We start from the raw sequence: 10660 nt of genomic DNA, 5'->3' as shown, positions 1-10660 counted from the left end.
GTATAGATGGACTGTCTTTGGGGCCATCCTAGTAATCATCATGGTTAATGGCAGCTTCTCTCTCTGTCCTTGAGTCTTTTACCAAAAATAAGTTTTTATTTGACTCCTCAAGCAAGGGTACCCAGCCTTGGAGAGGAGATGAAATTAAGATAAATCTTTATTTTTTCTTATTTGTATTTGAAGGGGAAGTTTAAAACTAGTCATGTAAATAGCTGTTTGGCTTATCTGGACTTCCCAGTCATTTTTGTGTTCCTTCCTTTCACGGATAATCGATCTTTCACTATCTGTTCGTATTTGCTTCTCACTGTGGTCTCCTGCTCCGCCCTGCCCACCGCCCCCTGTCCCCCTTTTTTTTTTTTTTTTTTTTTTAAACTTTGTTCTGAGCCCTTCTCAGGCAGAGGAGGTCAGGCAGGTACACGTGCCTTTGGGAAGAAGGTGGTGGAAAAATGTGGAATAATGAGCCCTTCTGACTTTGGATTCAGCAATTTAACATTGGTGCAGTAGGTGGAGTTATTCTTGGAGTCCCAGTTTGAAGATTGCTGTGCAGAAACCCATCTGTGCTGCTGGTTGCCAACATTTCTGGTACAAATATTGTCATTTGCTCTTGAGGCAATCTGCTATTTCAGTCCTAGATGCAGTTTTGTAATATGCTGGGTAAAATAGCAGACAAAAAATATCTTAAGTGGTGGTATAATCTTCAGTTTAAAAACACTTTAGCAATGTTTCCAGTAGAGGATTGTTCAACGTGTCTCCTTTCCTTGGCTGTAAACATAATCTAAATTCATTTTTCCTCGTTTCCCTGAGCCATGGTTCCCTTGTGCTGACTTTGCATGTCAGTAACTTCCGTACCCATCAGAGAGGAAAGACAGAGGGGCAGTCTTCTGCAGGTAAAAGGTTTAAGTAGTAACATTTCCTTAAAATTGCACCCTGTAGAGGTTTAGCATTCCATGATCATTCTGTTGATAAGTAAATGAGAAATGAGTAACTTGCTCAAAAGTTATTTGGTTACAAAAATTGTCAAAACTGATACTACACACTATTTCCCATTTGGTACCTTTTATCCCAGACTGCAAGAGTCACACCTTCTGTGCAGGCTGCTGAACAGCTTCACAAGGGGTACCTCTGTTGCCTGTGAGGAGTAGGTGTTCTTGAAGGGATTGGGGTCTCCCTGGAAACCCGGGGATGGGACTGTGCCACCATTTTATTGGGCTTTTGTTATTAAGCCCTTCTTAGAGAGAGAAAGCATATCCTGTAGGAAGTAGTATGTTTCCTTCTGTTTCTGTGGCTTTCTCAGTTTCTTCCCATCCTGATGCATAGTGAGAAATTCATTTTACAGTATGACTCAGTGCACATATGCACACAATGATAGAAGAGTTTTACAAAATAGTACTGTACTTAGCCATTTATGTAAGACTGTTTTATTATTCTTTACAGAAATGCTAGCCACAATCCTCTCAATTGATTTCACTATTTTATGGATTGTGATCCAGAGTTTTAGCCTGAGGGCTTTCCCACATTCTTTCAAGACCTTTGTGTCATGGCAGCAGCCTTGAAGTTAGGGGAAACAGGTAGATGAATCCATATATGGAGAATTGGCCATATATGGGAAATGAGGAGGGAGTTCACAGGTCAGTCGCTTGAACACAATGATTTGGGCTGAGCCAGTTTTTAAGTAGCCCCTCTCTGGATTGGTCTCAAACATGGAACTAGTTAAAATTATGTACTAAATCAAACAGACCCAAAAGACACAGTTTGTTTTTTAAGTCCTGCTGGCACAGACTAGCTAGGATAGGGTTTTTCATCCATCTGGACATCTTGTCATTCAGCTTTTGTATTCAACCCTTGAAAATGGGCAGCTGCTGGGTCCACTTTCCTGGATGAGGTTTCTTCCTTCTTTCTTTTGAGATTAACCTGAGTAAGGCTCACCTGAATCAATTATTTCCGCAGAAGCTTTCATCTCATGAAAGCGCATTCCACTTTTCATGTCTTCAGGGCAAATACGAATTGCACTTCCACCCTGAAGTCAGAACTGGAAAGGAATTTTAGGTGTTATCAATGTTTGATAAGAAGTGATTACCCTTTCTCTGCAGAGCTGGAACAGCTGAAGCTGGTGTGATCTGGCTGGGAGAAGACTGTGCTCTGGAATAGTGTCCTTCCCACTGAGTCCCTGACTTGCCTGTTGGCATATGGAGCAGTAATCTTTTCAAAACTCCATTGTGAAGTTGGCTGTGTGTGTGTGTGTGTGTGTGTGTGTGTGTGTGTGTGCAAAGGAAATACTTACATACTAAAGGGGAAAGCGGGGGAGGAAAATTCCAGGAAATTGGAAGGTGAGGTTGACATTCCTTATTCTCTTAACGCTTGCTTCTGTTTTTCTTTCTGAAAAACAATGATGACTTAAAATTTGATCCCAGAACCAACTGGCTTTTTATCCGTAAGATTACAATTGTGTTTTTAGACATCCTTTCATAAATATCTAATGAATTGCATTTTATTATTTGGTGTTAATGACCAAAAGTACCACTAACATAGTGTTTCTCATACTTGCCTGTCATATAAGATACTTGTTAAGAATATTCTGGGACTTCATCTTCCTCTTGTTAAATCAGAATCTACCTGGAATAACATGGTTACCTTATTTTCTTAGAATAGTAGAACTGAAAAGAATCTTATACATGAAAGTAGTTCAGGTGTTCCCAAACCTGGCTCCAGTACCATAACTGTTTTAATAGATTGCCAAGCCCTGCTTCATACCCAGTGAATCATAACATCCGAAGCTTCCTAGAAGAGTCTGACCATTAGACTGGAGTGATAACTACTCACTTATTCGGTTACCTTCAGGAAAGGGGAATTTATATGCTTGGTTATTGGGCTGATTAATAGCAGGACAAGAAATCTTATTGTTTCTATAGATTCATCCAAATAATATCCAAATATATATTTAATGTTTGTTTGAGACGGGGTCTTGCTTTGCCCCCCTGGCTGGAGTGTAGTGGCACAATCACAGCTCACTGCAGCCTCAACCTACCCGGGCTCAGGTGATCCTCCTACCTCAGCCTCCTGAATAGCTAGGACTATAGACATGTGCCACTACATCTGGCTTTTTTTTTTTTTTTTTGCATTTTTTGTAGAGATAGAATTTCTCCATGTTGCCCAGGCTGGTCTTGAATTCCTGGGCTCAAGCCATCTGCCTGCCTTGACCTCCCAAAGTGCTAGGATTACAGGTGTGAGCCACCACGCCCAGCCCCAAATAATATTTACATTTCAGGTACCGAGTAGGTAGGCGAGCGGGGGCAGTTTTGAGATGGGTGAGCAAGGTCTCTCTGCCTTGGAGGTATATGTGGATTGTTATTCAGCCTTTCTCAAGGGATGAGTTTTAGAGAGTGGAATTAGACTCACTTGGGGAGCTTTTTATTAAAAAAAATTCTAATACCCATATAAGACTGCGAACTTAACTGATAAATGTTTGTTCTCACTGCTCCATTAACCTGCCATTCCCCATCTCTCTCCCCCTCTTCAGGGTTCCCTATCCCTGAGACAAAACATTATTGAGATTAGACCATTAAAACCCCCACAATGGCTTCTACATGTTCAAATAAAAGGAAGAGTCACACCGTCTGATCTCACTCACTGTAAATCAAAGGCTAGAAGTGATTCAGCTTAGTGAGGAAGGCATGTATAAAGCCCAGATTGTCCAAAAGCTTGGCCTCTTATGCCAGTCAGCCAAGTTGTGAATGCAAAGGGAAAGTTCTTGAAGGAAATTAAAAATGCCACTCCAGTGAACACACAAATTATAAGAAAGCAAAACAGCCTTATTGCTGATCTGGAGAAAGTTTTAGTGGTTGTATAGAAGATCAAAACAGTCACAACATTCCTTTAAGCCAAAGCCATGTTCAGAGCAAGGCCATAACTCTTAAATTCTATGAAGGTTGAGAGAGGTGAGGAAGCTGCAGAAGAAAAGTTTGAAACTAGCAGAGGTTGTTGGTTCATGAGGTGTAAGGAAAGAAGCCATCTCCATAACATAAAAGTACAAAGTGAAGGAGCAGCAAGTTATCCAGAAGATGTAGATAAGACCATTGATGAACGTGGCCACACTAAACAACAGATTTTCAATGTAGATGAAGTGGCATTCTATTGGAAGAAGATGCCGTCTAGGACTTTCATAGCTAGAGAGGAGAAGTTAATGCCAAGCTTCAAAGAACAGGTTGTGATTCTCTTATTAGGGGGGTAATGCAGCTGGTGGCTTGAAGTTGAAGCCAGTGCTCATGGACCATTCAGAAAATTCTAGTGCCCTTAAGAAGTATGCTAAATCAACTCTATTCGTGCTCTGTAAATGGAACAACAAAGCCTGAGTGACAGCACATCTGTTTACAGCATGGCTTACTGAATATTTTAAGCCCATAGTTGAGACCTACTGCTCAGGATGAAAGATTCAAAATATTAAACTGCTCAATGATAATGTACCTCCTCACACAAAAGCTTTGATGGAGATGTACAAGCAGATTAGTGTTGTTTTCTTGTCTGCTAACACAACATCTGTTCTGCAGCCCATGGGTCCAGAAATAATTTTGACTTTCAACTCTTATTATTTAAGAAATATATTTTATTAAGGCCCAAGTTGCCATAGTGATTCCTCTGATGGATCTGGGCAAAGTAAAATTTAAAAATCTTAAAGAAAGGATTTAGCATTGTAGATGCCATTAAGAAATTTGTGGTTCATGGGAGGAGGTCATAATAGCAATATTAATAGAAATTTGGAAGAAGCTGATTCCAATCTTCATGGATGACTTGGGAGGGGTTCAAAATTTCAGAAGAGGAAGTAGATGCAGATGTGGTGAAAACATCAAAAGAACTAGAATTAGAGTGGAGCCTGAAGATGTGATTGAATTGCAGCAATCTCATGATAAAACTTGAACTCATGAGGAGTTGCTTCTTATGGATGAGCAAAGAGAGTGGTTTCTTGAGATGGAATCTACTTCTAGTGAAGATGCTGTGAATGAACATTGTTGAAATGACAATAAAGCCTTTAGAATATTACATAAAGCGGTGGCAGGGTTTGAGAGGATTGACTCTAATTTTGAAAGAAGTTCTACTGTGGGTAAAATGCTATCAAACAGCATCACATGCTACAGAGAAATTTTTTGTGAAAGAAAGAGTCAATCAATGAGGCAAACTTAATTGTGTTGTTTTAAGAAATTACCAAAGCGATCCCAGCTTTTAGCCACCACCACCCTGATCAGACTGCAGTCATTAAGATCGAGGCAAGGCCCTCCAGCAACCGATCACAACTCACTGAAGGCTCAGATGATTATTAGCATATTTTAACAATAAAACAGTTTTTAATTAAGATGTGTACATTTTTTTAAAAAAATAATGCTATTGCACACTTTATAGGCTACAATATAATGCATACCTTTTATGCACAGGGAAACAAAAATTTGTGTGACTTGCTTTATTGTGATATTTGCTTTATTGTGGTATTCTGGAAGTGAACTTGAGGTATCTCTAAGGTAGGCCTGTATTTCATACATGAAGAAAGGCATAGGGGCCAATATAATTAGTACGCATATTCTACCTCTCTGTTTTAGCTATAAATATAATTCCTCCCCTCCTTGTCCCAGAGGTAGCCACTAATTCCAGAGTTTGTGTGTTGAAGGGCACCTTTCCTGCCAGAAGCCCGTACCCTGGCTGTGCTGATAGATGTGGTCCACAAATTCTTTGTAGGATCCCCTTTTAAAAAAAAGCTTTACATAAATGTTATCATTTAAGGTAAACACCATTCTGTAACTTGATTTTCTTTAATAAAAGTCAGCATTATATTTTTGAGATGTATTGTTCTTACATGACCAGATATGGCCCCATACTTAATAGTTAAATCAGGAAATTGAAGCCAGACAGCTTGAAAACCTTCTTAATGGAAAAAAAATGCAAGAAGTGGGTGGGATAGAGTTTCTGTTGAATTTTTGTATAGAACATTGTCATTTGTGGAAAACTAGTTGATTTGAATTCTGTATTATTTTGAATAGCCTAATAACAGCTTAATGAGGATTAATTGCATGTTGTATGGAAAGTTAATTGTTTTAATTTACTATGGGTGTAGTTACTGCAGTTTGGTTCAAACAGGTGAAAGTTAAGATTTGTAGCATAAAACAGGAAGCAGATGGGAGCTAATTAAAGTTCTGTTGATGATAAAAGGATGACTGATCAAGGAGCGAGCAGCTGGTTTCTCAATTTAAACACAATTTGTACTATTGTATGAAGACAGCCCTTTGCAAGTTCTCGTGAGTATCTTTCAAAGGTGAAGGCATGTGTTCCAGCAACAAGTGTGAAGGCTATTGTGGCCCTGTTTGTGCTTGCTCCCCTTTTTTGCCTTCAAGCAGTGTCACTTCAGGTTTGTCCAAAAAAAGGGGGTTAAGGGATCACAAAACCTGGCCAGATTTTCAGTGATGCTCTCTGGGCACCTGTTGTGTCCCAGAAAAGTCTAAAGCGCTTTCTGTCTCCAAGAAAAGTGCCCAAGCATTTCATTTCCTTTTGTAGTTTTTCTTACTTATCTCAACTCCGTCTCCTGGTGGGCTTTCCAATGTTGTTGCCCTGACCATAACCCAAGAAGGCCCACATCTAGCTAGCAGAAGCGCCGGGTATTTAAGTGTGTAGGTGAAGGCTAAGCAGTGCTGTAGACACTTTCCTGGAGCCTCACCTTGTTCTTCAGGGTCCTTGAGCTTCTGGCCATGAGATATTAGGAACTTGAACTTACTTTGCTTGATTGTGTCCTGGATGACTTTCACCTTCAAATGACAGCATCTTTTGTTGCTACTGCTAATAATGGTTGCGTAAACATTAAGGACAAGTGTCCTCTATGTGTTTTGCTTAAGGAACATGCCAGCACTGGGTTTTCTTTGAATGTGTGCAGGGAGGTGACATGAGGTCAGATGAGGTGTGCCTTGCTTGGAGCCAGGGGCTAGACATTTGCTTGAGATTTTGTGCCCATAATATCTAATATTTATAAGTGCTTTGTAGGATTATCTCATTTTAGTCCTAATAGATGAGGAGATTGAAGCCTGGAGAGGTAAAGTGACTCAGCCAAGGTCTCACATTTGCTAAGTGCCAGTACTGGATGTAGATTCCAGGTTTCTGTGACAACAAGCCCATGCTCCTCAGCCACTAGTTTTGTGTAAAACTGTTGTTCTCTTTCCCCCTCTCCTGCTTAAGGAAAGATATATTGTTTCCTGGAAAAACAAAAATGTTAGCATATAGTTTGCAAACTACAACTTATTATTTGGTTATGCAGGTGTGTGTGTGTTATATAAACATTATATATATTTCACTTGGATATATTCCACTTGATAGGAACTGCTTTGTTTTTGAATGAATATATGAGAAAGGAAAATGCCTGGATTTTTGTTTGTTACCCCAATGTAGCAACATTATGAAAGGTAAAATGCTCTTTCTTTAACAACAGCAGCAAAAAGACAACATGTAAAGGTAATCTACAAAGTAAAAAGTCCCATTATATTCACCACCTGGAAGCAACATTATTATATTCATCAAAAATGTCTTGTAAAAGAAGTAATTGACCATACAGAGCTCGTATAATTGGTAATAAAGAGCACCCTGTATTTTAGTTGCAAATAGTGTGCAATAGGTTTCAGGGGTGTCATGATTGATGTTCATTGTCAGGTGTTGTAAATAAACTTTCCAATCCCAGATGGTGTTTTTGCCTAGTTAGGTTCTACACTAATCCCACCACATATTACACTAATGGGGAAACCTTGTGTACAGGTTCCTCATTTTCCAAGCTCTATTGTGGTGACCCTAGAAACTGCCTATGTGCTCACATCATGGCTCCTAACAGCATGAGGAGGAGTGTCACAGCCAAGGCTAGAGTGTTTTCCTGGCCTGGGAGAAGTCTTAGGATTGTGCCACCCCCGCCCCCCTTTTTTTTCAGAATCACTCTTCTCCTGTCTTCTTTTCCCCTTCTTTGCTTGTTCCTTCCTATACCTTGCTTGTCTTTTTACAGAAGCATTTAAGGAGATGGAAAAGACTTGGCCCATTCTTCTGTCATAACTCTGCCTGTGTATTTTTGAAGATGATGTTGACTGTTGGGGAATGGGATGTAGGAGAAAGAGGTCTGCTGTGGGTCTTGCTTCGCACGGGGTAATCCGACCTGGCTTTGATTGTCTGGTCTCCTCCTTCATCCATCAAAGAGTAAGGCATGGTTCAATTACTTCTAGCAGCAAGTCCCGCAGAACACCTGGGCTTTCTGAGCTACCTAGGGCAGGTGTGTTATTTGGTAGGAAGTTTGGGCAGCACTGGGGCTTTCAGTGAGAGCCCCTTCTTCTACCTTGGCATAATCGTAAAATCTCACCAATACGTAGCACTTTATGCTTTTTGAAGCACTTATACCCATTACAACTGTGGGGCATTTAGGACAGGCATTGTTTTCCTACTTTATAGACAAGAAAGCTGAGACATAAAGGATGTAAAATGTGTCCAGTCAGAAAGATAGAGCCAGACTTAGATTTTCTTCCTCATTACCACTGTCTTGCCATTAGATCAGCATTTTCCAAAATGTGTGCTGCTGAACATCAGTTTCATGGTATAGTCTGTCAAGAAGCGTGGGCAAAGAAGTGTGTGTGTGTGTGTGTGTGTGTGTGTGGAGGGGTGTGCATGTGCATGCATGTGATCCCACCAACAAAACAAAGTCTAAGGGAACAGTTTTGCTTTGTTTGTTTTGTGTTGTTTTGTGTACTCAAGGCTCTAAAAAACTGTGCAGTTAGGAATCCTGTTTAATTCTGTGTGGCCAGAGTGTCCCAAAGGTATTTGTTCAGTGAATTTAAATCACCCTAAAAGGAACCATTATTTTGTAGAGCACATGCGGAAGAATGCTTTAGTAGGCCATAGTGTGCTGCTTTGTCCTGAAACTACTTTGGAGGTGCTACAGGAGACCTCAATGGTTAGAGGAAAATCTGATCTTCAGGGAACTTGGAGGGAAGAGTCCAGAGGATGCTGATGCAGTCAGTGGCTGGGGATGCTTTGGGAATAAAGACTGTCCTGAAAGTGGAGTGGGATGGGAGGCTGGCTGCAGGGAGTCTTTGTCATAATGTTACTGTAAGCACCATGCCTCCAGGATTTCATACCAAGTAGGACTTTAACCAGAATGCACAGAAGTTCTCAATCTACAGGATCAGCATTCTAGGACCAGTTGTCAGCTTTGTTAGGTAAAGCTCCATGAACTGTAGCCTGAGTGACAGCTGCAGAGTTTATTGGCTTAAGGATGGACTTAAGAAATTTGGACCCAGAACAGCCAGCATGCTGCTGCATCTTGGCCTGAAGTTTGACAAGGCACATTCCCTGAGTGAGGCCATCTGCATCAACCCCCGCTCCACTGCCCTTTATTTAGTACTTAATGTTCAACTTTGCGTGCAATTTTGCTTTTACTAGATGGCAATTGAGGGAAGGGTGGAAGAGAGGTTGGTGGTAAAGGTGCCAGCCAGCGGGCACATTCTGCATCCATGTCCTTAATCAGCTCTTGTATCTTTTAGCAGAAATAGAACTTGATAAAACTCTTATTTTGAAGTAAGTTTGTTCCAGCCAAGCAGAAAGGATAAATTATTTTGCATTGATACCTGAAACTAAGGAAGCAAGTCTAACCTCCTAAGAACTGGTCATGGATATCACCCTTCATCTGTCTTTTCTCCTGTTCATTCTGTTTCATTCCGTTATGTTGTGCTTGGCTCTGTTCTGTTCTGGGCATTGAGTATAGATCAAAAAGTTCAGGTACAATATTTTTAAATCCCGATGACAAAAACTTTAGATTAATGGAGGTGATTAGTTTACTTAGTTTGGGCTGGTGAGGAGAATAAAAATGATCCTGGTAGGAGGAGTGGCTGGAAGAAGTGCTATGAAATAGGAAAAGTTAATAACCTAAGGTGTGGTGTTCCTGTCTGCAGGTATCTGTTAGCTATCCTCCATAAAGTGGTTTTATGTGCTTCTAAAGTGGACGGAGTATTAGACTCTGTGACCCATTCTACAAAATATTTGAACTGTCTGCTAAGGTTTCTTTGTTTGCTAGTAACTGTGACTTTTAGACCCTGTCTTAAGTTGCATGGCACACACTTCGTTTGTAACAGGAAGGAAAGGAAGCAGTTAGAGGTCAGGGCATCTGGCTGGTGGAAGAAGAAAGGAGGATGGGATCTGTTGAGGGTAAGGTTAACATCACATAAAATGTTTATAATCGAATTCTGTTGTGGGGAGTGCTCATCAACCTTTTAAACGTTTTCAAGAATTGGACCACTTGTCTTCTAGTATACATGTGGGCGGGGGGTAATCATGCCTTTCACATTGAGGAGGAGGGGTGGGTGGGTGGGGGGAGTCTGATGCCATTGCAGCTTATCCTCATGCCCCTGCAGTACCCCACAGCCTTGGCCCTGAATCTCCTGTGCATCCACCAGGGTACTGACTAATGCATGAGTACTTTGTTGCAGCTTTATCCATGTTTGTGTGGAACCATCCATGGTTACATTGTAGGCCATTATTTCCTTTAATTTCCTTTTAGCTGTTCAAAACAACCTGAAAGATGTTATAGTTGAGCCTAGACAATGACCTCAAGGAACAAAAATAAACCTTCAAAATGTAAGAACCAAATTTGTATGCCAAATCTTGT

At 40.6% G+C, this 10660-nt stretch overlaps 1 protein-coding gene and 1 long non-coding RNA gene across 2 annotated transcripts in view; both read left to right on the top strand.

Moving 5' to 3' along the window:
* The window catches only part of LOC134759885 (uncharacterized), a 55820-nt gene extending 45527 nt beyond the window's left edge, over positions 1–10293 (top strand). Inside the window, exon 3 of the long non-coding RNA XR_010136751.1 lies at positions 3518–10293. This is a non-coding gene — a long non-coding RNA (uncharacterized LOC134759885). The remainder of the gene's footprint in view (positions 1–3517) is intronic.
* The window catches only part of FOXO1 (forkhead box O1), a 110859-nt gene that overhangs the window by 79129 nt on the left and 21070 nt on the right, over positions 1–10660 (top strand). The window lies entirely within an intron of this gene.

The sequence above is a fragment of the Pongo abelii genome, chromosome 14, assembly GCF_028885655.2.
Source record: "Pongo abelii isolate AG06213 chromosome 14, NHGRI_mPonAbe1-v2.0_pri, whole genome shotgun sequence".
Taxonomy (NCBI): Eukaryota; Metazoa; Chordata; class Mammalia; order Primates; family Hominidae; genus Pongo; species Pongo abelii.
Note: the sequence above shows the minus strand (reverse complement) of the source record. Positions and strands in the feature narration are given on the sequence as shown.